The sequence below is a fragment of the Triturus cristatus genome, chromosome 2_1, assembly GCF_964204655.1.
Source record: "Triturus cristatus chromosome 2_1, aTriCri1.1, whole genome shotgun sequence".
Lineage (NCBI taxonomy): Eukaryota > Metazoa > Chordata > Amphibia > Caudata > Salamandridae > Triturus > Triturus cristatus.
In genome coordinates, this window is record NC_140581.1 from 366,356,950 (window position 1) to 366,380,359 (window position 23,410).

The window sequence follows — 23,410 nt, forward strand, 5'->3', positions numbered from 1 at the left end:
TTGGCGCTGCCGGTGGGCGTGGACATGCAAATTTTGCTGGCCGGCCGAGGCCTGTGGGAAGCTGCTGTGGGTAGCTGCGCGCTTTCCAAAGTGGGCACAGGGGCCTTGGCTGGTCACCTTGCGCCCCAAAATGCCCATGCTCTGCCTCGCCCGGCCTCAGGCCTAGCCTGTGTGAATGCCACCCTCGCCCTGCGGGGAGATGCCCAGCGGCCCGCCCTCGCCCTGTCCCCTTCCAACTCATACTTACCTGGCAGGGGAGACACCATGATCACGAAGGTGGTTCTCCCAGGGTGAGGCTCATCCATTGCACTTCGGATGTGCTGACCCCTGCGATGTCCCCAAATGCGGGATACTCGACTGCATAATTTCTGGTAGTGGGGGACTGCGTTCGCGCTTTCCCCTGATCTCTGGTTTCAAGAAAGACAAAAAGGAAAAAAAAATAAAAAGGAGTCTGGAGCACCCTTTGACGTTTCTTGTGGTCCGTCCAGGGTGCTGTAAGCTGGCTGGAATGGGGAGTGGGCGAGGGCCAATTAGTTATGCAAATTTACAAGCCTGGGGGATGCTGGCTTAGGGCTTAGAAACGTGCTTCTGGGCCCGATTTCGACCTGGCAAGCACTCTGTTGTGCTTGCGAAAGCCTTTGCTTGTGCACAATTTGGAGGGCCTGAAAAATCTGCTGTTGGGCCCGATTTCGGCCTGCCAAGCCCTCTGGTGTGCTTGCTGTAGCCCTGGCTTTGCCCCCGTGTGAGCAAGGTGCAGCATAGCGAAAGCAGGGCCCTGATTGGCGCTGCCGGTGGGCGTGGACATGCAAATTTTGCTGGCCGGCCGAGGCCTGTGGGAAGCTGCTGTGGGTAGCTGCGCGCTTTCCAAAGTGGGCACAGGGGCCTTGGCTGGTCACCTTGCGCCCCAAAATGCCCATGCTCTGCCTCGCCCGGCCTCAGGCCTAGCCTGTGTGAATGCCACCCTCGCCCTGCGGGGAGATGCCAGCGGCCCGCCCTCGCCCTGTCCCCTTCCAACTCATACTTACCTGGCCGGGGAGACACCATGATCACGAAGGTGGTTCTCCCAGGGTGAGGCTCATCCATTGCACTTCGGATGTGCTGACCCCTGCGATGTCCCCAAATGCGGGATACTCGACTGCATAATTTCTGGTAGTGGGGGACTGCGTTCGCGCTTTCCCCTGATCTCTGGTTTCAAGAAAGACAAAATGGAAAAAAAATAAAAAGGAGTCTGGAGCACCCTTTCTCGTCTTCTGTGGTCTTTCTGGGCTGCTGCGGCTGGATTGGAGGGGGGCGTGGGCAAGAGGGAATCACATGCTAAGTACCGAGCCTGGGGAATGATGGGATAGTTGCAGCCTCCCACTCTGGGGACCTATCCAGAGACAGGGCAGTAGGCCCTGGCCAGGTGACATGTCTGCTCCTTTCCATCGCCCCCCCTGGGGCTGTGGCCTGGCTGCCAGCCTCTTGCCTCGCCCTAGCCTTCCCAGGCCCAGACTCTGGCTGAGGACCCCAGGCCGTGGCCCGGCGAGGGCTCTGCCCGGCGAGGGTTCTGTCTGCAGCGTTTGGGAGCGTTCGTGAGGGGCTCGGGGCGAGAACCCCTGCTCACTTGCAGGCCTGTTTGTCCCTGGCTTTCAGCCACAAGCAGTCGACTGGGGCCTAGCCAGGCAACATGTCACTGCATACCTCTAGAGGGGGCCTCAGTGGCAGCTCTTAGGCTTCCAAAGCCCCAAATCTCTGCTTCTGGGCCCAAAGTGGGCATGGCAATCGCCCTTCTGTGAGTGCTGTAGCCCTGGCTTTGCCCCCGTGTGAGCAAGGTGCAGCATAGCGAAAGCAGGGCCCTGATTGGCGCTGCCGGTGGGCGTGGACATGCAAATTTTGCTGGCCGGCCGAGGCCTGTGGGAAGCTGCTGTGGGTAGCTGCGCGCTTTCCAAAGTGGGCACAGGGGCCTTGGCTGGTCACCTTGCGCCCCAAAATGCCCATGCTCTGCCTCGCCCGGCCTCAGGCCTAGCCTGTGTGAATGCCACCCTCGCCCTGCGGGGAGATGCCCAGCGGCCCGCCCTCGCCCTGTCCCCTTCCAACTCATACTTACCTGGCAGGGGAGACACCATGATCACGAAGGTGGTTCTCCCAGGGTGAGGCTCATCCATTGCACTTCGGATGTGCTGACCCCTGCGATGTCCCCAAATGCGGGATACTCGACTGCATAATTTCTGGTAGTGGGGGACTGCGTTCGCGCTTTCCCCTGATCTCTGGTTTCAAGAAAGACAAAATGGAAAAAAAATAAAAAGGAGTCTGGAGCACCCTTTCTCGTCTTCTGTGGTCTTTCTGGGCTGCTGCGGCTGGATTGGAGGGGGGCGTGGGCAAGAGGGAATCACATGCTAAGTACCGAGCCTGGGGAATGATGGGATAGTTGCAGCCTCCCACTCTGGGGACCTATCCAGAGACAGGGCAGTAGGCCCTGGCCAGGTGACATGTCTGCTCCTTTCCATCGCCCCCCCTGGGGCTGTGGCCTGGCTGCCAGCCTCTTGCCTCGCCCTAGCCTTCCCAGGCCCAGACTCTGGCTGAGGACCCCAGGCCGTGGCCCGGCGAGGGCTCTGCCCGGCGAGGGTTCTGTCTGCAGCGTTTGGGAGCGTTCGTGAGGGGCTCGGGGCGAGAACCCCTGCTCACTTGCAGGCCTGTTTGTCCCTGGCTTTCAGCCACAAGCAGTCGACTGGGGCCTAGCCAGGCAACATGTCACTGCATACCTCTAGAGGGGGCCTCAGTGGCAGCTCTTAGGCTTCCAAAGCCCCAAATCTCTGCTTCTGGGCCCAAAGTGGGCATGGCAATCGCCCTTCTGTGAGTGCTGTAGCCCTGGCTTTGCCCCCGTGTGAGCAAGGTGCAGCATAGCGAAAGCAGGGCCCTGATTGGCGCTGCCGGTGGGCGTGGACATGCAAATTTTGCTGGCCGGCCGAGGCCTGTGGGAAGCTGCTGTGGGTAGCTGCGCGCTTTCCAAAGTGGGCACAGGGGCCTTGGCTGGTCACCTTGCGCCCCAAAATGCCCATGCTCTGCCTCGCCCGGCCTCAGGCCTAGCCTGTGTGAATGCCACCCTCGCCCTGCGGGGAGATGCCCAGCGGCCCGCCCTCGCCCTGTCCCCTTCCAACTCATACTTACCTGGCAGGGGAGACACCATGATCACGAAGGTGGTTCTCCCAGGGTGAGGCTCATCCATTGCACTTCGGATGTGCTGACCCCTGCGATGTCCCCAAATGCGGGATACTCGACTGCATAATTTCTGGTAGTGGGGGACTGCGTTCGCGCTTTCCCCTGATCTCTGGTTTCAAGAAAGACAAAAAGGAAAAAAAAATAAAAAGGAGTCTGGAGCACCCTTTGACGTTTCTTGTGGTCCGTCCAGGGTGCTGTAAGCTGGCTGGAATGGGGAGTGGGCGAGGGCCAATTAGTTATGCAAATTTACAAGCCTGGGGGATGCTGGCTTAGGGCTTAGAAACGTGCTTCTGGGCCCGATTTCGACCTGGCAAGCACTCTGTTGTGCTTGCGAAAGCCTTTGCTTGTGCACAATTTGGAGGGCCTGAAAAATCTGCTGTTGGGCCCGATTTCGGCCTGCCAAGCCCTCTGGTGTGCTTGCTGTAGCCCTGGCTTTGCCCCCGTGTGAGCAAGGTGCAGCATAGCGAAAGCAGGGCCCTGATTGGCGCTGCCGGTGGGCGTGGACATGCAAATTTTGCTGGCCGGCCGAGGCCTGTGGGAAGCTGCTGTGGGTAGCTGCGCGCTTTCCAAAGTGGGCACAGGGGCCTTGGCTGGTCACCTTGCGCCCCAAAATGCCCATGCTCTGCCTCGCCCGGCCTCAGGCCTAGCCTGTGTGAATGCCACCCTCGTCCTGCGGGGAGATGCCCAGCGGCCCGCCCTCGCCCTGTCCCCTTCCAACTCATACTTACCTGGCAGGGGAGACACCATGATCACGAAGGTGGTTCTCCCAGGGTGAGGCTCATCCATTGCACTTCGGATGTGCTGACCCCTGCGATGTCCCCAAATGCGGGATACTCGACTGCATAATTTCTGGTAGTGGGGGACTGCGTTCGCGCTTTCCCCTGATCTCTGGTTTCAAGAAAGACAAAAAGGAAAAAAAAATAAAAAGGAGTCTGGAGCACCCTTTGACGTTTCTTGTGGTCCGTCCAGGGTGCTGTAAGCTGGCTGGAATGGGGAGTGGGCGAGGGCCAATTAGTTATGCAAATTTACAAGCCTGGGGGATGCTGGCTTAGGGCTTAGAAACGTGCTTCTGGGCCCGATTTCGACCTGGCAAGCACTCTGTTGTGCTTGCGAAAGCCTTTGCTTGTGCACAATTTGGAGGGCCTGAAAAATCTGCTGTTGGGCCCGATTTCGGCCTGCCAAGCCCTCTGGTGTGCTTGCTGTAGCCCTGGCTTTGCCCCCGTGTGAGCAAGGTGCAGCATAGCGAAAGCAGGGCCCTGATTGGCGCTGCCGGTGGGCGTGGACATGCAAATTTTGCTGGCCGGCCGAGGCCTGTGGGAAGCTGCTGTGGGTAGCTGCGCGCTTTCCAAAGTGGGCACAGGGGCCTTGGCTGGTCACCTTGCGCCCCAAAATGCCCATGCTCTGCCTCGCCCGGCCTCAGGCCTAGCCTGTGTGAATGCCACCCTCGCCCTGCGGGGAGATGCCCAGCGGCCCGCCCTCGCCCTGTCCCCTTCCAACTCATACTTACCTGGCCGGGGAGACACCATGATCACGAAGGTGGTTCTCCCAGGGTGAGGCTCATCCATTGCACTTCGGATGTGCTGACCCCTGCGATGTCCCCAAATGCGGGATACTCGACTGCATAATTTCTGGTAGTGGGGGACTGCGTTCGCGCTTTCCCCTGATCTCTGGTTTCAAGAAAGACAAAATGGAAAAAAAATAAAAAGGAGTCTGGAGCACCCTTTCTCGTCTTCTGTGGTCTTTCTGGGCTGCTGCGGCTGGATTGGAGGGGGGCGTGGGCAAGAGGGAATCACATGCTAAGTACCGAGCCTGGGGAATGATGGGATAGTTGCAGCCTCCCACTCTGGGGACCTATCCAGAGACAGGGCAGTAGGCCCTGGCCAGGTGACATGTCTGCTCCTTTCCATCGCCCCCCCTGGGGCTGTGGCCTGGCTGCCAGCCTCTTGCCTCGCCCTAGCCTTCCCAGGCCCAGACTCTGGCTGAGGACCCCAGGCCGTGGCCCGGCGAGGGCTCTGCCCGGCGAGGGTTCTGTCTGCAGCGTTTGGGAGCGTTCGTGAGGGGCTCGGGGCGAGAACCCCTGCTCACTTGCAGGCCTGTTTGTCCCTGGCTTTCAGCCACAAGCAGTCGACTGGGGCCTAGCCAGGCAACATGTCACTGCATACCTCTAGAGGGGGCCTCAGTGGCAGCTCTTAGGCTTCCAAAGCCCCAAATCTCTGCTTCTGGGCCCAAAGTGGGCATGGCAATCGCCCTTCTGTGAGTGCTGTAGCCCTGGCTTTGCCCCCGTGTGAGCAAGGTGCAGCATAGCGAAAGCAGGGCCCTGATTGGCGCTGCCGGTGGGCGTGGACATGCAAATTTTGCTGGCCGGCCGAGGCCTGTGGGAAGCTGCTGTGGGTAGCTGCGCGCTTTCCAAAGTGGGCACAGGGGCCTTGGCTGGTCACCTTGCGCCCCAAAATGCCCATGCTCTGCCTCGCCCGGCCTCAGGCCTAGCCTGTGTGAATGCCACCCTCGCCCTGCGGGGAGATGCCCAGCGGCCCGCCCTCGCCCTGTCCCCTTCCAACTCATACTTACCTGGCAGGGGAGACACCATGATCACGAAGGTGGTTCTCCCAGGGTGAGGCTCATCCATTGCACTTCGGATGTGCTGACCCCTGCGATGTCCCCAAATGCGGGATACTCGACTGCATAATTTCTGGTAGTGGGGGACTGCGTTCGCGCTTTCCCCTGATCTCTGGTTTCAAGAAAGACAAAATGGAAAAAAAATAAAAAGGAGTCTGGAGCACCCTTTCTCGTCTTCTGTGGTCTTTCTGGGCTGCTGCGGCTGGATTGGAGGGGGGCGTGGGCAAGAGGGAATCACATGCTAAGTACCGAGCCTGGGGAATGATGGGATAGTTGCAGCCTCCCACTCTGGGGACCTATCCAGAGACAGGGCAGTAGGCCCTGGCCAGGTGACATGTCTGCTCCTTTCCATCGCCCCCCCTGGGGCTGTGGCCTGGCTGCCAGCCTCTTGCCTCGCCCTAGCCTTCCCAGGCCCAGACTCTGGCTGAGGACCCCAGGCCGTGGCCCGGCGAGGGCTCTGCCCGGCGAGGGTTCTGTCTGCAGCGTTTGGGAGCGTTCGGGAAGGCGTGAGGGGCTCGGGGCGAGAACCCCTGCTCACTTGCAGGCCTGTTTGTCCCTGGCTTTCAGCCACAAGCAGTCGACTGGGGCCTAGCCAGGCAACATGTCACTGCATACCTCTAGAGGGGGCCTCAGTGGCAGCTCTTAGGCTTCCAAAGCCCCAAATCTCTGCTTCTGGGCCCAAAGTGGGCATGGCAATCGCCCTTCTGTGAGTGCTGTAGCCCTGGCTTTGCCCCCGTGTGAGCAAGGTGCAGCATAGCGAAAGCAGGGCCCTGATTGGCGCTGCCGGTGGGCGTGGACATGCAAATTTTGCTGGCCGGCCGAGGCCTGTGGGAAGCTGCTGTGGGTAGCTGCGCGCTTTCCAAAGTGGGCACAGGGGCCTTGGCTGGTCACCTTGCGCCCCAAAATGCCCATGCTCTGCCTCGCCCGGCCTCAGGCCTAGCCTGTGTGAATGCCACCCTCGCCCTGCGGGGAGATGCCCAGCGGCCCGCCCTCGCCCTGTCCCCTTCCAACTCATACTTACCTGGCAGGGGAGACACCATGATCACGAAGGTGGTTCTCCCAGGGTGAGGCTCATCCATTGCACTTCGGATGTGCTGACCCCTGCGATGTCCCCAAATGCGGGATACTCGACTGCATAATTTCTGGTAGTGGGGGACTGCGTTCGCGCTTTCCCCTGATCTCTGGTTTCAAGAAAGACAAAAAGGAAAAAAAAATAAAAAGGAGTCTGGAGCACCCTTTGACGTTTCTTGTGGTCCGTCCAGGGTGCTGTAAGCTGGCTGGAATGGGGAGTGGGCGAGGGCCAATTAGTTATGCAAATTTACAAGCCTGGGGGATGCTGGCTTAGGGCTTAGAAACGTGCTTCTGGGCCCGATTTCGACCTGGCAAGCACTCTGTTGTGCTTGCGAAAGCCTTTGCTTGTGCACAATTTGGAGGGCCTGAAAAATCTGCTGTTGGGCCCGATTTCGGCCTGCCAAGCCCTCTGGTGTGCTTGCTGTAGCCCTGGCTTTGCCCCCGTGTGAGCAAGGTGCAGCATAGCGAAAGCAGGGCCCTGATTGGCGCTGCCGGTGGGCGTGGACATGCAAATTTTGCTGGCCGGCCGAGGCCTGTGGGAAGCTGCTGTGGGTAGCTGCGCGCTTTCCAAAGTGGGCACAGGGGCCTTGGCTGGTCACCTTGCGCCCCAAAATGCCCATGCTCTGCCTCGCCCGGCCTCAGGCCTAGCCTGTGTGAATGCCACCCTCGCCCTGCGGGGAGATGCCCAGCGGCCCGCCCTCGCCCTGTCCCCTTCCAACTCATACTTACCTGGCAGGGGAGACACCATGATCACGAAGGTGGTTCTCCCAGGGTGAGGCTCATCCATTGCACTTCGGATGTGCTGACCCCTGCGATGTCCCCAAATGCGGGATACTCGACTGCATAATTTCTGGTAGTGGGGGACTGCGTTCGCGCTTTCCCCTGATCTCTGGTTTCAAGAAAGACAAAATGGAAAAAAAATAAAAAGGAGTCTGGAGCACCCTTTCTCGTCTTCTGTGGTCTTTCTGGGCTGCTGCGGCTGGATTGGAGGGGGGCGTGGGCAAGAGGGAATCACATGCTAAGTACCGAGCCTGGGGAATGATGGGATAGTTGCAGCCTCCCACTCTGGGGACCTATCCAGAGACAGGGCAGTAGGCCCTGGCCAGGTGACATGTCTGCTCCTTTCCATCGCCCCCCCTGGGGCTGTGGCCTGGCTGCCAGCCTCTTGCCTCGCCCTAGCCTTCCCAGGCCCAGACTCTGGCTGAGGACCCCAGGCCGTGGCCCGGCGAGGGCTCTGCCCGGCGAGGGTTCTGTCTGCAGCGTTTGGGAGCGTTCGTGAGGGGCTCGGGGCGAGAACCCCTGCTCACTTGCAGGCCTGTTTGTCCCTGGCTTTCAGCCACAAGCAGTCGACTGGGGCCTAGCCAGGCAACATGTCACTGCATACCTCTAGAGGGGGCCTCAGTGGCAGCTCTTAGGCTTCCAAAGCCCCAAATCTCTGCTTCTGGGCCCAAAGTGGGCATGGCAATCGCCCTTCTGTGAGTGCTGTAGCCCTGGCTTTAACCCCGTGTGAGCAAGGTGCAGCATAGCGAAAGCAGGGCCCTGATTGGCGCTGCCGGTGGGCGTGGACATGCAAATTTTGCTGGCCGGCCGAGGCCTGTGGGAAGCTGCTGTGGGTAGCTGCGCGCTTTCCAAAGTGGGCACAGGGGCCTTGGCTGGTCACCTTGCGCCCCAAAATGCCCATGCTCTGCCTCGCCCGGCCTCAGGCCTAGCCTGTGTGAATGCCACCCTCGCCCTGCGGGGAGATGCCCAGCGGCCCGCCCTCGCCCTGTCCCCTTCCAACTCATACTTACCTGGCAGGGGAGACACCATGATCACGAAGGTGGTTCTCCCAGGGTGAGGCTCATCCATTGCACTTCGGATGTGCTGACCCCTGCGATGTCCCCAAATGCGGGATACTCGACTGCATAATTTCTGGTAGTGGGGGACTGCGTTCGCGCTTTCCCCTGATCTCTGGTTTCAAGAAAGACAAAAAGGAAAAAAAAATAAAAAGGAGTCTGGAGCACCCTTTGACGTTTCTTGTGGTCCGTCCAGGGTGCTGTAAGCTGGCTGGAATGGGGAGTGGGCGAGGGCCAATTAGTTATGCAAATTTACAAGCCTGGGGGATGCTGGCTTAGGGCTTAGAAACGTGCTTCTGGGCCCGATTTCGACCTGGCAAGCACTCTGTTGTGCTTGCGAAAGCCTTTGCTTGTGCACAATTTGGAGGGCCTGAAAAATCTGCTGTTGGGCCCGATTTCGGCCTGCCAAGCCCTCTGGTGTGCTTGCTGTAGCCCTGGCTTTGCCCCCGTGTGAGCAAGGTGCAGCATAGCGAAAGCAGGGCCCTGATTGGCGCTGCCGGTGGGCGTGGACATGCAAATTTTGCTGGCCGGCCGAGGCCTGTGGGAAGCTGCTGTGGGTAGCTGCGCGCTTTCCAAAGTGGGCACAGGGGCCTTGGCTGGTCACCTTGCGCCCCAAAATGCCCATGCTCTGCCTCGCCCGGCCTCAGGCCTAGCCTGTGTGAATGCCACCCTCGCCCTGCGGGGAGATGCCCAGCGGCCCGCCCTCGCCCTGTCCCCTTCCAACTCATACTTACCTGGCCGGGGAGACACCATGATCACGAAGGTGGTTCTCCCAGGGTGAGGCTCATCCATTGCACTTCGGATGTGCTGACCCCTGCGATGTCCCCAAATGCGGGATACTCGACTGCATAATTTCTGGTAGTGGGGGACTGCGTTCGCGCTTTCCCCTGATCTCTGGTTTCAAGAAAGACAAAATGGAAAAAAAATAAAAAGGAGTCTGGAGCACCCTTTCTCGTCTTCTGTGGTCTTTCTGGGCTGCTGCGGCTGGATTGGAGGGGGGCGTGGGCAAGAGGGAATCACATGCTAAGTACCGAGCCTGGGGAATGATGGGATAGTTGCAGCCTCCCACTCTGGGGACCTATCCAGAGACAGGGCAGTAGGCCCTGGCCAGGTGACATGTCTGCTCCTTTCCATCGCCCCCCCTGGGGCTGTGGCCTGGCTGCCAGCCTCTTGCCTCGCCCTAGCCTTCCCAGGCCCAGACTCTGGCTGAGGACCCCAGGCCGTGGCCCGGCGAGGGTTCTGTCTGCAGCGTTTGGGAGCGTTCGTGAGGGGCTCGGGGCGAGAACCCCTGCTCACTTGCAGGCCTGTTTGTCCCTGGCTTTCAGCCACAAGCAGTCGACTGGGGCCTAGCCAGGCAACATGTCACTGCATACCTCTAGAGGGGGCCTCAGTGGCAGCTCTTAGGCTTCCAAAGCCCCAAATCTCTGCTTCTGGGCCCAAAGTGGGCATGGCAATCGCCCTTCTGTGAGTGCTGTAGCCCTGGCTTTGCCCCCGTGTGAGCAAGGTGCAGCATAGCGAAAGCAGGGCCCTGATTGGCGCTGCCGGTGGGCGTGGACATGCAAATTTTGCTGGCCGGCCGAGGCCTGTGGGAAGCTGCTGTGGGTAGCTGCGCGCTTTCCAAAGTGGGCACAGGGGCCTTGGCTGGTCACCTTGCGCCCCAAAATGCCCATGCTCTGCCTCGCCCGGCCTCAGGCCTAGCCTGTGTGAATGCCACCCTCGCCCTGCGGGGAGATGCCCAGCGGCCCGCCCTCGCCCTGTCCCCTTCCAACTCATACTTACCTGGCAGGGGAGACACCATGATCACGAAGGTGGTTCTCCCAGGGTGAGGCTCATCCATTGCACTTCGGATGTGCTGACCCCTGCGATGTCCCCAAATGCGGGATACTCGACTGCATAATTTCTGGTAGTGGGGGACTGCGTTCGCGCTTTCCCCTGATCTCTGGTTTCAAGAAAGACAAAATGGAAAAAAAATAAAAAGGAGTCTGGAGCACCCTTTCTCGTCTTCTGTGGTCTTTCTGGGCTGCTGCGGCTGGATTGGAGGGGGGCGTGGGCAAGAGGGAATCACATGCTAAGTACCGAGCCTGGGGAATGATGGGATAGTTGCAGCCTCCCACTCTGGGGACCTATCCAGAGACAGGGCAGTAGGCCCTGGCCAGGTGACATGTCTGCTCCTTTCCATCGCCCCCCCTGGGGCTGTGGCCTGGCTGCCAGCCTCTTGCCTCGCCCTAGCCTTCCCAGGCCCAGACTCTGGCTGAGGACCCCAGGCCGTGGCCCGGCGAGGGCTCTGCCCGGCGAGGGTTCTGTCTGCAGCGTTTGGGAGCGTTCGTGAGGGGCTCGGGGCGAGAACCCCTGCTCACTTGCAGGCCTGTTTGTCCCTGGCTTTCAGCCACAAGCAGTCGACTGGGGCCTAGCCAGGCAACATGTCACTGCATACCTCTAGAGGGGGCCTCAGTGGCAGCTCTTAGGCTTCCAAAGCCCCAAATCTCTGCTTCTGGGCCCAAAGTGGGCATGGCAATCGCCCTTCTGTGAGTGCTGTAGCCCTGGCTTTGCCCCCGTGTGAGCAAGGTGCAGCATAGCGAAAGCAGGGCCCTGATTGGCGCTGCCGGTGGGCGTGGACATGCAAATTTTGCTGGCCGGCCGAGGCCTGTGGGAAGCTGCTGTGGGTAGCTGCGCGCTTTCCAAAGTGGGCACAGGGGCCTTGGCTGGTCACCTTGCGCCCCAAAATGCCCATGCTCTGCCTCGCCCGGCCTCAGGCCTAGCCTGTGTGAATGCCACCCTCGCCCTGCGGGGAGATGCCCAGCGGCCCGCCCTCGCCCTGTCCCCTTCCAACTCATACTTACCTGGCAGGGGAGACACCATGATCACGAAGGTGGTTCTCCCAGGGTGAGGCTCATCCATTGCACTTCGGATGTGCTGACCCCTGCGATGTCCCCAAATGCGGGATACTCGACTGCATAATTTCTGGTAGTGGGGGACTGCGTTCGCGCTTTCCCCTGATCTCTGGTTTCAAGAAAGACAAAATGGAAAAAAAATAAAAAGGAGTCTGGAGCACCCTTTCTCGTCTTCTGTGGTCTTTCTGGGCTGCTGCGGCTGGATTGGAGGGGGGCGTGGGCAAGAGGGAATCACATGCTAAGTACCGAGCCTGGGGAATGATGGGATAGTTGCAGCCTCCCACTCTGGGGACCTATCCAGAGACAGGGCAGTAGGCCCTGGCCAGGTGATATGTCTGCTCCTTTCCATCGCCCCCCCTGGGGCTGTGGCCTGGCTGCCAGCCTCTTGCCTCGCCCTAGCCTTCCCAGGCCCAGACTCTGGCTGAGGACCCCAGGCCGTGGCCCGGCGAGGGCTCTGCCCGGCGAGGGTTCTGTCTGCAGCGTTTGGGAGCGTTCGTGAGGGGCTCGGGGCGAGAACCCCTGCTCACTTGCAGGCCTGTTTGTCCCTGGCTTTCAGCCACAAGCAGTCGACTGGGGCCTAGCCAGGCAACATGTCACTGCATACCTCTAGAGGGGGCCTCAGTGGCAGCTCTTAGGCTTCCAAAGCCCCAAATCTCTGCTTCTGGGCCCAAAGTGGGCATGGCAATCGCCCTTCTGTGAGTGCTGTAGCCCTGGCTTTGCCCCCGTGTGAGCAAGGTGCAGCATAGCGAAAGCAGGGCCCTGATTGGCGCTGCCGGTGGGCGTGGACATGCAAATTTTGCTGGCCGGCCGAGGCCTGTGGGAAGCTGCTGTGGGTAGCTGCGCGCTTTCCAAAGTGGGCACAGGGGCCTTGGCTGGTCACCTTGCGCCCCAAAATGCCCATGCTCTGCCTCGCCCGGCCTCAGGCCTAGCCTGTGTGAATGCCACCCTCGCCCTGCGGGGAGATGCCCAGCGGCCCGCCCTCGCCCTGTCCCCTTACAACTCATACTTACCTGGCAGGGGAGACACCATGATCACGAAGGTGGTTCTCCCAGGGTGAGGCTCATCCATTGCACTTCGGATGTGCTGACCCCTGCGATGTCCCCAAATGCGGGATACTCGACTGCATAATTTCTGGTAGTGGGGGACTGCGTTCGCGCTTTCCCCTGATCTCTGGTTTCAAGAAAGACAAAAAGGAAAAAAAAATAAAAAGGAGTCTGGAGCACCCTTTGACGTTTCTTGTGGTCCGTCCAGGGTGCTGTAAGCTGGCTGGAATGGGGAGTGGGCGAGGGCCAATTAGTTATGCAAATTTACAAGCCTGGGGGATGCTGGCTTAGGGCTTAGAAACGTGCTTCTGGGCCCGATTTCGACCTGGCAAGCACTCTGTTGTGCTTGCGAAAGCCTTTGCTTGTGCACAATTTGGAGGGCCTGAAAAATCTGCTGTTGGGCCCGATTTCGGCCTGCCAAGCCCTCTGGTGTGCTTGCTGTAGCCCTGGCTTTGCCCCCGTGTGAGCAAGGTGCAGCATAGCGAAAGCAGGGCCCTGATTGGCGCTGCCGGTGGGCGTGGACATGCAAATTTTGCTGGCCGGCCGAGGCCTGTGGGAAGCTGCTGTGGGTAGCTGCGCGCTTTCCAAAGTGGGCACAGGGGCCTTGGCTGGTCACCTTGCGCCCCAAAATGCCCATGCTCTGCCTCGCCCGGCCTCAGGCCTAGCCTGTGTGAATGCCACCCTCGCCCTGCGGGGAGATGCCCAGCGGCCCGCCCTCGCCCTGTCCCCTTCCAACTCATACTTACCTGGCAGGGGAGACACCATGATCACGAAGGTGGTTCTCCCAGGGTGAGGCTCATCCATTGCACTTCGGATGTGCTGACCCCTGCGATGTCCCCAAATGCGGGATACTCGACTGCATAATTTCTGGTAGTGGGGGACTGCGTTCGCGCTTTCCCCTGATCTCTGGTTTCAAGAAAGACAAAATGGAAAAAAAATAAAAAGGAGTCTGGAGCACCCTTTCTCGTCTTCTGTGGTCTTTCTGGGCTGCTGCGGCTGGATTGGAGGGGGGCGTGGGCAAGAGGGAATCACATGCTAAGTACCGAGCCTGGGGAATGATGGGATAGTTGCAGCCTCCCACTCTGGGGACCTATCCAGAGACAGGGCAGTAGGCCCTGGCCAGGTGACATGTCTGCTCCTTTCCATCGCCCCCCCTGGGGCTGTGGCCTGGCTGCCAGCCTCTTGCCTCGCCCTAGCCTTCCCAGGCCCAGACTCTGGCTGAGGACCCCAGGCCGTGGCCCGGCGAGGGCTCTGCCCGGCGAGGGTTCTGTCTGCAGCGTTTGGGAGCGTTCGTGAGGGGCTCGGGGCGAGAACCCCTGCTCACTTGCAGGCCTGTTTGTCCCTGGCTTTCAGCCACAAGCAGTCGACTGGGGCCTAGCCAGGCAACATGTCACTGCATACCTCTAGAGGGGGCCTCAGTGGCAGCTCTTAGGCTTCCAAAGCCCCAAATCTCTGCTTCTGGGCCCAAAGTGGGCATGGCAATCGCCCTTCTGTGAGTGCTGTAGCCCTGGCTTTAACCCCGTGTGAGCAAGGTGCAGCATAGCGAAAGCAGGGCCCTGATTGGCGCTGCCGGTGGGCGTGGACATGCAAATTTTGCTGGCCGGCCGAGGCCTGTGGGAAGCTGCTGTGGGTAGCTGCGCGCTTTCCAAAGTGGGCACAGGGGCCTTGGCTGGTCACCTTGCGCCCCAAAATGCCCATGCTCTGCCTCGCCCGGCCTCAGGCCTAGCCTGTGTGAATGCCACCCTCGCCCTGCGGGGAGATGCCCAGCGGCCCGCCCTCGCCCTGTCCCCTTCCAACTCATACTTACCTGGCAGGGGAGACACCATGATCACGAAGGTGGTTCTCCCAGGGTGAGGCTCATCCATTGCACTTCGGATGTGCTGACCCCTGCGATGTCCCCAAATGCGGGATACTCGACTGCATAATTTCTGGTAGTGGGGGACTGCGTTCGCGCTTTCCCCTGATCTCTGGTTTCAAGAAAGACAAAAAGGAAAAAAAAATAAAAAGGAGTCTGGAGCACCCTTTGACGTTTCTTGTGGTCCGTCCAGGGTGCTGTAAGCTGGCTGGAATGGGGAGTGGGCGAGGGCCAATTAGTTATGCAAATTTACAAGCCTGGGGGATGCTGGCTTAGGGCTTAGAAACGTGCTTCTGGGCCCGATTTCGACCTGGCAAGCACTCTGTTGTGCTTGCGAAAGCCTTTGCTTGTGCACAATTTGGAGGGCCTGAAAAATCTGCTGTTGGGCCCGATTTCGGCCTGCCAAGCCCTCTGGTGTGCTTGCTGTAGCCCTGGCTTTGCCCCCGTGTGAGCAAGGTGCAGCATAGCGAAAGCAGGGCCCTGATTGGCGCTGCCGGTGGGCGTGGACATGCAAATTTTGCTGGCCGGCCGAGGCCTGTGGGAAGCTGCTGTGGGTAGCTGCGCGCTTTCCAAAGTGGGCACAGGGGCCTTGGCTGGTCACCTTGCGCCCCAAAATGCCCATGCTCTGCCTCGCCCGGCCTCAGGCCTAGCCTGTGTGAATGCCACCCTCGCCCTGCGGGGAGATGCCCAGCGGCCCGCCCTCGCCCTGTCCCCTTCCAACTCATACTTACCTGGCCGGGGAGACACCATGATCACGAAGGTGGTTCTCCCAGGGTGAGGCTCATCCATTGCACTTCGGATGTGCTGACCCCTGCGATGTCCCCAAATGCGGGATACTCGACTGCATAATTTCTGGTAGTGGGGGACTGCGTTCGCGCTTTCCCCTGATCTCTGGTTTCAAGAAAGACAAAATGGAAAAAAAATAAAAAGGAGTCTGGAGCACCCTTTCTCGTCTTCTGTGGTCTTTCTGGGCTGCTGCGGCTGGATTGGAGGGGGGCGTGGGCAAGAGGGAATCACATGCTAAGTACCGAGCCTGGGGAATGATGGGATAGTTGCAGCCTCCCACTCTGGGGACCTATCCAGAGACAGGGCAGTAGGCCCTGGCCAGGTGACATGTCTGCTCCTTTCCATCGCCCCCCCTGGGGCTGTGGCCTGGCTGCCAGCCTCTTGCCTCGCCCTAGCCTTCCCAGGCCCAGACTCTGGCTGAGGACCCCAGGCCGTGGCCCGGCGAGGGCTCTGCCCGGCGAGGGTTCTGTCTGCAGCGTTTGGGAGCGTTCGTGAGGGGCTCGGGGCGAGAACCCCTGCTCACTTGCAGGCCTGTTTGTCCCTGGCTTTCAGCCACAAGCAGTCGACTGGGGCCTAGCCAGGCAACATGTCACTGCATACCTCTAGAGGGGGCCTCAGTGGCAGCTCTTAGGCTTCCAAAGCCCCAAATCTCTGCTTCTGGGCCCAAAGTGGGCATGGCAATCGCCCTTCTGTGAGTGCTGTAGCCCTGGCTTTGCCCCCGTGTGAGCAAGGTGCAGCATAGCGAAAGCAGGGCCCTGATTGGCGCTGCCGGTGGGCGTGGACATGCAAATTTTGCTGGCCGGCCGAGGCCTGTGGGAAGCTGCTGTGGGTAGCTGCGCGCTTTCCAAAGTGGGCACAGGGGCCTTGGCTGGTCACCTTGCGCCCCAAAATGCCCATGCTCTGCCTCGCCCGGCCTCAGGCCTAGCCTGTGTGAATGCCACCCTCGCCCTGCGGGGAGATGCCCAGCGGCCCGCCCTCGCCCTGTCCCCTTCCAACTCATACTTACCTGGCAGGGGAGACACCATGATCACGAAGGTGGTTCTCCCAGGGTGAGGCTCATCCATTGCACTTCGGATGTGCTGACCCCTGCGATGTCCCCAAATGCGGGATACTCGACTGCATAATTTCTGGTAGTGGGGGACTGCGTTCGCGCTTTCCCCTGATCTCTGGTTTCAAGAAAGACAAAATGGAAAAAAAATAAAAAGGAGTCTGGAGCACCCTTTCTCGTCTTCTGTGGTCTTTCTGGGCTGCTGCGGCTGGATTGGAGGGGGGCGTGGGCAAGAGGGAATCACATGCTAAGTACCGAGCCTGGGGAATGATGGGATAGTTGCAGCCTCCCACTCTGGGGACCTATCCAGAGACAGGGCAGTAGGCCCTGGCCAGGTGACATGTCTGCTCCTTTCCATCGCCCCCCCTGGGGCTGTGGCCTGGCTGCCAGCCTCTTGCCTCGCCCTAGCCTTCCCAGGCCCAGACTCTGGCTGAGGACCCCAGGCCGTGGCCCGGCGAGGGCTCTGCCCGGCGAGGGTTCTGTCTGCAGCGTTTGGGAGCGTTCGTGAGGGGCTCGGGGCGAGAACCCCTGCTCACTTGCAGGCCTGTTTGTCCCTGGCTTTCAGCCACAAGCAGTCGACTGGGGCCTAGCCAGGCAACATGTCACTGCATACCTCTTGAGGGGGCCTCAGTGGCAGCTCTTAGGCTTCCAAAGCCCCAAATCTCTGCTTCTGGGCCCAAAGTGGGCATGGCAATCGCCCTTCTGTGAGTGCTGTAGCCCTGGCTTTGCCCCCGTGTGAGCAAGGTGCAGCATAGCGAAAGCAGGGCCCTGATTGGCGCTGCCGGTGGGCGTGGACATGCAAATTTTGCTGGCCGGCCGAGGCCTGTGGGAAGCTGCTGTGGGTAGCTGCGCGCTTTCCAAAGTGGGCACAGGGGCCTTGGCTGGTCACCTTGCGCCCCAAAATGCCCATGCTCTGCCTCGCCCGGCCTCAGGCCTAGCCTGTGTGAATGCCACCCTCGCCCTGCGGGGAGATGCCCAGCGGCCCGCCCTCGCCCTGTCCCCTTCCAACTCATACTTACCTGGCAGGGGAGACACCATGATCACGAAGGTGGTTCTCCCAGGGTGAGGCTCATCCATTGCACTTCGGATGTGCTGACCCCTGCGATGTCCCCAAATGCGGGATACTCGACTGCATAATTTCTGGTAGTGGGGGACTGCGTTCGCGCTTTCCCCTGATCTCTGGTTTCAAGAAAGACAAAAAGGAAAAAAAAATAAAAAGGAGTCTGGAGCACCCTTTGACGTTTCTTGTGGTCCGTCCAGGGTGCTGTAAGCTGGCTGGAATGGGGAGTGGGCGAGGGCCAATTAGTTATGCAAATTTACAAGCCTGGGGGATGCTGGCTTAGGGCTTAGAAACGTGCTTCTGGGCCCGATTTCGACCTGGCAAGCACTCTGTTGTGCTTGCGAAAGCCTTTGCTTGTGCACAATTTGGAGGGCCTGAAAAATCTGCTGTTGGGCCCGATTTCGGCCTGCCAAGCCCTCTGGTGTGCTTGCTGTAGCCCTGGCTTTGCCCCCGTGTGAGCAAGGTGCAGCATAGCGAAAGCAGGGCCCTGATTGGCGCTGCCGGTGGGCGTGGACATGCAAATTTTGCTGGCCGGCCGAGGCCTGTGGGAAGCTGCTGTGGGTAGCTGCGCGCTTTCCAAAGTGGGCACAGGGGCCTTGGCTGGTCACCTTGCGCCCCAAAATGCCCATGCTCTGCCTCGCCCGGCCTCAGGCCTAGCCTGTGTGAATGCCACCCTCGCCCTGCGGGGAGATGCCCAGCGGCCCGCCCTCGCCCTGTCCCCTTCCAACTCATACTTACCTGGCAGGGGAGACACCATGATCACGAAGGTGGTTCTCCCAGGGTGAGGCTCATCCATTGCACTTCGGATGTGCTGACCCCTGCGATGTCCCCAAATGCGGGATACTCGACTGCATAATTTCTGGTAGTGGGGGACTGCGTTCGCGCTTTCCCCTGATCTCTGGTTTCAAGAAAGACAAAATGGAAAAAAAATAAAAAGGAGTCTGGAGCACCCTTTCTCGTCTTCTGTGGTCTTTCTGGGCTGCTGCGGCTGGATTGGAGGGGGGCGTGGGCAAGAGGGAATCACATGCTAAGTACCGAGCCTGGGGAATGATGGGATAGTTGCAGCCTCCCACTCTGGGGACCTATCCAGAGACAGGGCAGTAGGCCCTGGCCAGGTGACATGTCTGCTCCTTTCCATCGCCCCCCCTGGGGCTGTGGCCTGGCTGCCAGCCTCTTGCCTCGCCCTAGCCTTCCCAGGCCCAGACTCTGGCTGAGGACCCCAGGCCGTGGCCCGGCGAGGGCTCTGCCCGGCGAGGGTTCTGTCTGCAGCGTTTGGGAGCGTTCGTGAGGGGCTCGGGGCGAGAACCCCTGCTCACTTGCAGGCCTGTTTGTCCCTGGCTTTCAGCCACAAGCAGTCGACTGGGGCCTAGCCAGGCAACATGTCACTGCATACCTCTAGAGGGGGCCTCAGTGGCAGCTCTTAGGCTTCCAAAGCCCCAAATCTCTGCTTCTGGGCCCAAAGTGGGCATGGCAATCGCCCTTCTGTGAGTGCTGTAGCCCTGGCTTTAACCCCGTGTGAGCAAGGTGCAGCATAGCGAAAGCAGGGCCCTGATTGGCGCTGCCGGTGGGCGTGGACATGCAAATTTTGCTGGCCGGCCGAGGCCTGTGGGAAGCTGCTGTGGGTAGCTGCGCGCTTTCCAAAGTGGGCACAGGGGCCTTGGCTGGTCACCTTGCGCCCCAAAATGCCCATGCTCTGCCTCGCCCGGCCTCAGGCCTAGCCTGTGTGAATGCCACCCTCGCCCTGCGGGGAGATGCCCAGCGGCCCGCCCTCGCCCTGTCCCCTTCCAACTCATACTTACCTGGCAGGGGAGACACCATGATCACGAAGGTGGTTCTCCCAGGGTGAGGCTCATCCATTGCACTTCGGATGTGCTGACCCCTGCGATGTCCCCAAATGCGGGATACTCGACTGCATAATTTCTGGTAGTGGGGGACTGCGTTCGCGCTTTCCCCTGATCTCTGGTTTCAAGAAAGACAAAAAGGAAAAAAAAATAAAAAGGAGTCTGGAGCACCCTTTGACGTTTCTTGTGGTCCGTCCAGGGTGCTGTAAGCTGGCTGGAATGGGGAGTGGGCGAGGGCCAATTAGTTATGCAAATTTACAAGCCTGGGGGATGCTGGCTTAGGGCTTAGAAACGTGCTTCTGGGCCCGATTTCGACCTGGCAAGCACTCTGTTGTGCTTGCGAAAGCCTTTGCTTGTGCACAATTTGGAGGGCCTGAAAAATCTGCTGTTGGGCCCGATTTCGGCCTGCCAAGCCCTCTGGTGTGCTTGCTGTAGCCCTGGCTTTGCCCCCGTGTGAGCAAGGTGCAGCATAGCGAAAGCAGGGCCCTGATTGGCGCTGCCGGTGGGCGTGGACATGCAAATTTTGCTGGCCGGCCGAGGCCTGTGGGAAGCTGCTGTGGGTAGCTGCGCGCTTTCCAAAGTGGGCACAGGGGCCTTGGCTGGTCACCTTGCGCCCCAAAATGCCCATGCTCTGCCTCGCCCGGCCTCAGGCCTAGCCTGTGTGAATGCCACCCTCGCCCTGCGGGGAGATGCCCAGCGGCCCGCCCTCGCCCTGTCCCCTTCCAACTCATACTTACCTGGCCGGGGAGACACCATGATCACGAAGGTGGTTCTCCCAGGGTGAGGCTCATCCATTGCACTTCGGATGTGCTGACCCCTGCGATGTCCCCAAATGCGGGATACTCGACTGCATAATTTCTGGTAGTGGGGGACTGCGTTCGCGCTTTCCCCTGATCTCTGGTTTCAAGAAAGACAAAATGGAAAAAAAATAAAAAGGAGTCTGGAGCACCCTTTCTCGTCTTCTGTGGTCTTTCTGGGCTGCTGCGGCTGGATTGGAGGGGGGCGTGGGCAAGAGGGAATCACATGCTAAGTACCGAGCCTGGGGAATGATGGGATAGTTGCAGCCTCCCACTCTGGGGACCTATCCAGAGACAGGGCAGTAGGCCCTGGCCAGGTGACATGTCTGCTCCTTTCCATCGCCCCCCCTGGGGCTGTGGCCTGGCTGCCAGCCTCTTGCCTCGCCCTAGCCTTCCCAGGCCCAGACTCTGGCTGAGGACCCCAGGCCGTGGCCCGGCGAGGGCTCTGCCCGGCGAGGGTTCTGTCTGCAGCGTTTGGGAGCGTTCGTGAGGGGCTCGGGGCGAGAACCCCTGCTCACTTGCAGGCCTGTTTGTCCCTGGCTTTCAGCCACAAGCAGTCGACTGGGGCCTAGCCAGGCAACATGTCACTGCATACCTCTAGAGGGGGCCTCAGTGGCAGCTCTTAGGCTTCCAAAGCCCCAAATCTCTGCTTCTGGGCCCAAAGTGGGCATGGCAATCGCCCTTCTGTGAGTGCTGTAGCCCTGGCTTTGCCCCCGTGTGAGCAAGGTGCAGCATAGCGAAAGCAGGGCCCTGATTGGCGCTGCCGGTGGGCGTGGACATGCAAATTTTGCTGGCCGGCCGAGGCCTGTGGGAAGCTGCTGTGGGTAGCTGCGCGCTTTCCAAAGTGGGCACAGGGGCCTTGGCTGGTCACCTTGCGCCCCAAAATGCCCATGCTCTGCCTCGCCCGGCCTCAGGCCTAGCCTGTGTGAATGCCACCCTCGCCCTGCGGGGAGATGCCCAGCGGCCCGCCCTCGCCCTGTCCCCTTCCAACTCATACTTACCTGGCAGGGGAGACACCATGATCACGAAGGTGGTTCTCCCAGGGTGAGGCTCATCCATTGCACTTCGGATGTGCTGACCCCTGCGATGTCCCCAAATGCGGGATACTCGACTGCATAATTTCTGGTAGTGGGGGACTGCGTTCGCGCTTTCCCCTGATCTCTGGTTTCAAGAAAGACAAAATGGAAAAAAAATAAAAAGGAGTCTGGAGCACCCTTTCTCGTCTTCTGTGGTCTTTCTGGGCTGCTGCGGCTGGATTGGAGGGGGGCGTGGGCAAGAGGGAATCACATGCTAAGTACCGAGCCTGGGGAATGATGGGATAGTTGCAGCCTCCCACTCTGGGGACCTATCCAGAGACAGGGCAGTAGGCCCTGGCCAGGTGACATGTCTGCTCCTTTCCATCGCCCCCCCTGGGGCTGTGGCCTGGCTGCCAGCCTCTTGCCTCGCCCTAGCCTTCCCAGGCCCAGACTCTGGCTGAGGACCCCAGGCCGTGGCCCGGCGAGGGCTCTGCCCGGCGAGGGTTCTGTCTGCAGCGTTTGGGAGCGTTCGTGAGGGGCTCGGGGCGAGAACCCCTGCTCACTTGCAGGCCTGTTTGTCCCTGGCTTTCAGCCACAAGCAGTCGACTGGGGCCTAGCCAGGCAACATGTCACTGCATACCTCTAGAGGGGGCCTCAGTGGCAGCTCTTAGGCTTCCAAAGCCCCAAATCTCTGCTTCTGGGCCCAAAGTGGGCATGGCAATCGCCCTTCTGTGAGTGCTGTAGCCCTGGCTTTGCCCCCGTGTGAGCAAGGTGCAGCATAGCGAAAGCAGGGCCCTGATTGGCGCTGCCGGTGGGCGTGGACATGCAAATTTTGCTGGCCGGCCGAGGCCTGTGGGAAGCTGCTGTGGGTAGCTGCGCGCTTTCCAAAGTGGGCACAGGGGCCTTGGCTGGTCACCTTGCGCCCCAAAATGCCCATGCTCTGCCTCGCCCGGCCTCAGGCCTAGCCTGTGTGAATGCCACCCTCGCCCTGCGGGGAGATGCCCAGCGGCCCGCCCTCGCCCTGTCCCCTTACAACTCATACTTACCTGGCAGGGGAGACACCATGATCACGAAGGTGGTTCTCCCAGGGTGAGGCTCATCCATTGCACTTCGGATGTGCTGACCCCTGCGATGTCCCCAAATGCGGGATACTCGACTGCATAATTTCTGGTAGTGGGGGACTGCGTTCGCGCTTTCCCCTGATCTCTGGTTTCAAGAAAGACAAAAAGGAAAAAAAAATAAAAAGGAGTCTGGAGCACCCTTTGACGTTTCTTGTGGTCCGTCCAGGGTGCTGTAAGCTGGCTGGAATGGGGAGTGGGCGAGGGCCAATTAGTTATGCAAATTTACAAGCCTGGGGGATGCTGGCTTAGGGCTTAGAAACGTGCTTCTGGGCCCGATTTCGACCTGGCAAGCACTCTGTTGTGCTTGCGAAAGCCTTTGCTTGTGCACAATTTGGAGGGCCTGAAAAATCTGCTGTTGGGCCCGATTTCGGCCTGCCAAGCCCTCTGGTGTGCTTGCTGTAGCCCTGGCTTTGCCCCCGTGTGAGCAAGGTGCAGCATAGCGAAAGCAGGGCCCTGATTGGCGCTGCCGGTGGGCGTGGACATGCAAATTTTGCTGGCCGGCCGAGGCCTGTGGGAAGCTGCTGTGGGTAGCTGCGCGCTTTCCAAAGTGGGCACAGGGGCCTTGGCTGGTCACCTTGCGCCCCAAAATGCCCATGCTCTGCCTCGCCCGGCCTCAGGCCTAGCCTGTGTGAATGCCACCCTCGCCCTGCGGGGAGATGCCCAGCGGCCCGCCCTCGCCCTGTCCCCTTCCAACTCATACTTACCTGGCAGGGGAGACACCATGATCACGAAGGTGGTTCTCCCAGGGTGAGGCTCATCCATTGCACTTCGGATGTGCTGACCCCTGCGATGTCCCCAAATGCGGGATACTCGACTGCATAATTTCTGGTAGTGGGGGACTGCGTTCGCGCTTTCCCCTGATCTCTGGTTTCAAGAAAGACAAAATGGAAAAAAAATAAAAAGGAGTCTGGAGCACCCTTTCTCGTCTTCTGTGGTCTTTCTGGGCTGCTGCGGCTGGATTGGAGGGGGGCGTGGGCAAGAGGGAATCACATGCTAAGTACCGAGCCTGGGGAATGATGGGATAGTTGCAGCCTCCCACTCTGGGGACCTATCCAGAGACAGGGCAGTAGGCCCTGGCCAGGTGACATGTCTGCTCCTTTCCATCGCCCCCCCTGGGGCTGTGGCCTGGCTGCCAGCCTCTTGCCTCGCCCTAGCCTTCCCAGGCCCAGACTCTGGCTGAGGACCCCAGGCCGTGGCCCGGCGAGGGCTCTGCCCGGCGAGGGTTCTGTCTG

The 23,410-nt window shown here is 60.1% G+C and overlaps 25 non-coding genes across 25 annotated transcripts; all 25 read left to right on the forward strand.

Moving 5' to 3' along the window:
• Positions 1–239: 239 nt before the first annotated feature.
• LOC146865056 (U1 spliceosomal RNA) lies at positions 240–403 on the forward strand. The gene has a single exon (XR_014977091.1). It is a non-coding gene; the product is annotated as a U1 spliceosomal RNA (small nuclear RNA).
• A 614-nt stretch (positions 404–1,017) lies between these two features.
• LOC146865057 (U1 spliceosomal RNA) lies at positions 1,018–1,181 on the forward strand. Its single transcript, XR_014977424.1, has one exon. It is a non-coding gene; the product is annotated as a U1 spliceosomal RNA (small nuclear RNA).
• Positions 1,182–2,078: 897 nt separating this feature from the next.
• Positions 2,079–2,242, forward strand: LOC146865058 (U1 spliceosomal RNA). Its single transcript, XR_014977092.1, has one exon. It is a non-coding gene; the product is annotated as a U1 spliceosomal RNA (small nuclear RNA).
• Positions 2,243–3,139: 897 nt separating this feature from the next.
• Positions 3,140–3,303, forward strand: LOC146865059 (U1 spliceosomal RNA). Its single transcript, XR_014977093.1, has one exon. It is a non-coding gene; the product is annotated as a U1 spliceosomal RNA (small nuclear RNA).
• A 615-nt stretch (positions 3,304–3,918) lies between these two features.
• LOC146865060 (U1 spliceosomal RNA) lies at positions 3,919–4,082 on the forward strand. The gene has a single exon (XR_014977094.1). It is a non-coding gene; the product is annotated as a U1 spliceosomal RNA (small nuclear RNA).
• Positions 4,083–4,697: 615 nt separating this feature from the next.
• LOC146865061 (U1 spliceosomal RNA) lies at positions 4,698–4,861 on the forward strand. Its single transcript, XR_014977425.1, has one exon. It is a non-coding gene; the product is annotated as a U1 spliceosomal RNA (small nuclear RNA).
• Positions 4,862–5,758: 897 nt separating this feature from the next.
• LOC146865062 (U1 spliceosomal RNA) lies at positions 5,759–5,922 on the forward strand. The gene has a single exon (XR_014977095.1). It is a non-coding gene; the product is annotated as a U1 spliceosomal RNA (small nuclear RNA).
• Positions 5,923–6,827: 905 nt separating this feature from the next.
• On the forward strand, positions 6,828–6,991 carry LOC146865063 (U1 spliceosomal RNA). The gene has a single exon (XR_014977096.1). It is a non-coding gene; the product is annotated as a U1 spliceosomal RNA (small nuclear RNA).
• Positions 6,992–7,606: 615 nt separating this feature from the next.
• Positions 7,607–7,770, forward strand: LOC146865064 (U1 spliceosomal RNA). Its single transcript, XR_014977097.1, has one exon. It is a non-coding gene; the product is annotated as a U1 spliceosomal RNA (small nuclear RNA).
• An 897-nt stretch (positions 7,771–8,667) lies between these two features.
• On the forward strand, positions 8,668–8,831 carry LOC146865065 (U1 spliceosomal RNA). Its single transcript, XR_014977098.1, has one exon. It is a non-coding gene; the product is annotated as a U1 spliceosomal RNA (small nuclear RNA).
• A 615-nt stretch (positions 8,832–9,446) lies between these two features.
• On the forward strand, positions 9,447–9,610 carry LOC146865066 (U1 spliceosomal RNA). Its single transcript, XR_014977426.1, has one exon. It is a non-coding gene; the product is annotated as a U1 spliceosomal RNA (small nuclear RNA).
• An 881-nt stretch (positions 9,611–10,491) lies between these two features.
• Positions 10,492–10,655, forward strand: LOC146865067 (U1 spliceosomal RNA). The gene has a single exon (XR_014977099.1). It is a non-coding gene; the product is annotated as a U1 spliceosomal RNA (small nuclear RNA).
• Positions 10,656–11,552: 897 nt separating this feature from the next.
• On the forward strand, positions 11,553–11,716 carry LOC146865068 (U1 spliceosomal RNA). Its single transcript, XR_014977101.1, has one exon. It is a non-coding gene; the product is annotated as a U1 spliceosomal RNA (small nuclear RNA).
• An 897-nt stretch (positions 11,717–12,613) lies between these two features.
• Positions 12,614–12,777, forward strand: LOC146865069 (U1 spliceosomal RNA). The gene has a single exon (XR_014977102.1). It is a non-coding gene; the product is annotated as a U1 spliceosomal RNA (small nuclear RNA).
• Positions 12,778–13,392: 615 nt separating this feature from the next.
• Positions 13,393–13,556, forward strand: LOC146865070 (U1 spliceosomal RNA). Its single transcript, XR_014977103.1, has one exon. It is a non-coding gene; the product is annotated as a U1 spliceosomal RNA (small nuclear RNA).
• Positions 13,557–14,453: 897 nt separating this feature from the next.
• On the forward strand, positions 14,454–14,617 carry LOC146865071 (U1 spliceosomal RNA). The gene has a single exon (XR_014977104.1). It is a non-coding gene; the product is annotated as a U1 spliceosomal RNA (small nuclear RNA).
• Positions 14,618–15,232: 615 nt separating this feature from the next.
• On the forward strand, positions 15,233–15,396 carry LOC146865072 (U1 spliceosomal RNA). Its single transcript, XR_014977427.1, has one exon. It is a non-coding gene; the product is annotated as a U1 spliceosomal RNA (small nuclear RNA).
• Positions 15,397–16,293: 897 nt separating this feature from the next.
• Positions 16,294–16,457, forward strand: LOC146865073 (U1 spliceosomal RNA). The gene has a single exon (XR_014977105.1). It is a non-coding gene; the product is annotated as a U1 spliceosomal RNA (small nuclear RNA).
• An 897-nt stretch (positions 16,458–17,354) lies between these two features.
• Positions 17,355–17,518, forward strand: LOC146865074 (U1 spliceosomal RNA). Its single transcript, XR_014977107.1, has one exon. It is a non-coding gene; the product is annotated as a U1 spliceosomal RNA (small nuclear RNA).
• Positions 17,519–18,133: 615 nt separating this feature from the next.
• LOC146865075 (U1 spliceosomal RNA) lies at positions 18,134–18,297 on the forward strand. Its single transcript, XR_014977108.1, has one exon. It is a non-coding gene; the product is annotated as a U1 spliceosomal RNA (small nuclear RNA).
• Positions 18,298–19,194: 897 nt separating this feature from the next.
• On the forward strand, positions 19,195–19,358 carry LOC146865076 (U1 spliceosomal RNA). The gene has a single exon (XR_014977109.1). It is a non-coding gene; the product is annotated as a U1 spliceosomal RNA (small nuclear RNA).
• A 615-nt stretch (positions 19,359–19,973) lies between these two features.
• Positions 19,974–20,137, forward strand: LOC146865077 (U1 spliceosomal RNA). The gene has a single exon (XR_014977428.1). It is a non-coding gene; the product is annotated as a U1 spliceosomal RNA (small nuclear RNA).
• An 897-nt stretch (positions 20,138–21,034) lies between these two features.
• On the forward strand, positions 21,035–21,198 carry LOC146865078 (U1 spliceosomal RNA). Its single transcript, XR_014977110.1, has one exon. It is a non-coding gene; the product is annotated as a U1 spliceosomal RNA (small nuclear RNA).
• An 897-nt stretch (positions 21,199–22,095) lies between these two features.
• On the forward strand, positions 22,096–22,259 carry LOC146865079 (U1 spliceosomal RNA). The gene has a single exon (XR_014977111.1). It is a non-coding gene; the product is annotated as a U1 spliceosomal RNA (small nuclear RNA).
• Positions 22,260–22,874: 615 nt separating this feature from the next.
• LOC146865080 (U1 spliceosomal RNA) lies at positions 22,875–23,038 on the forward strand. Its single transcript, XR_014977113.1, has one exon. It is a non-coding gene; the product is annotated as a U1 spliceosomal RNA (small nuclear RNA).
• The last annotated feature ends 372 nt before the right edge of the window (positions 23,039–23,410 follow it).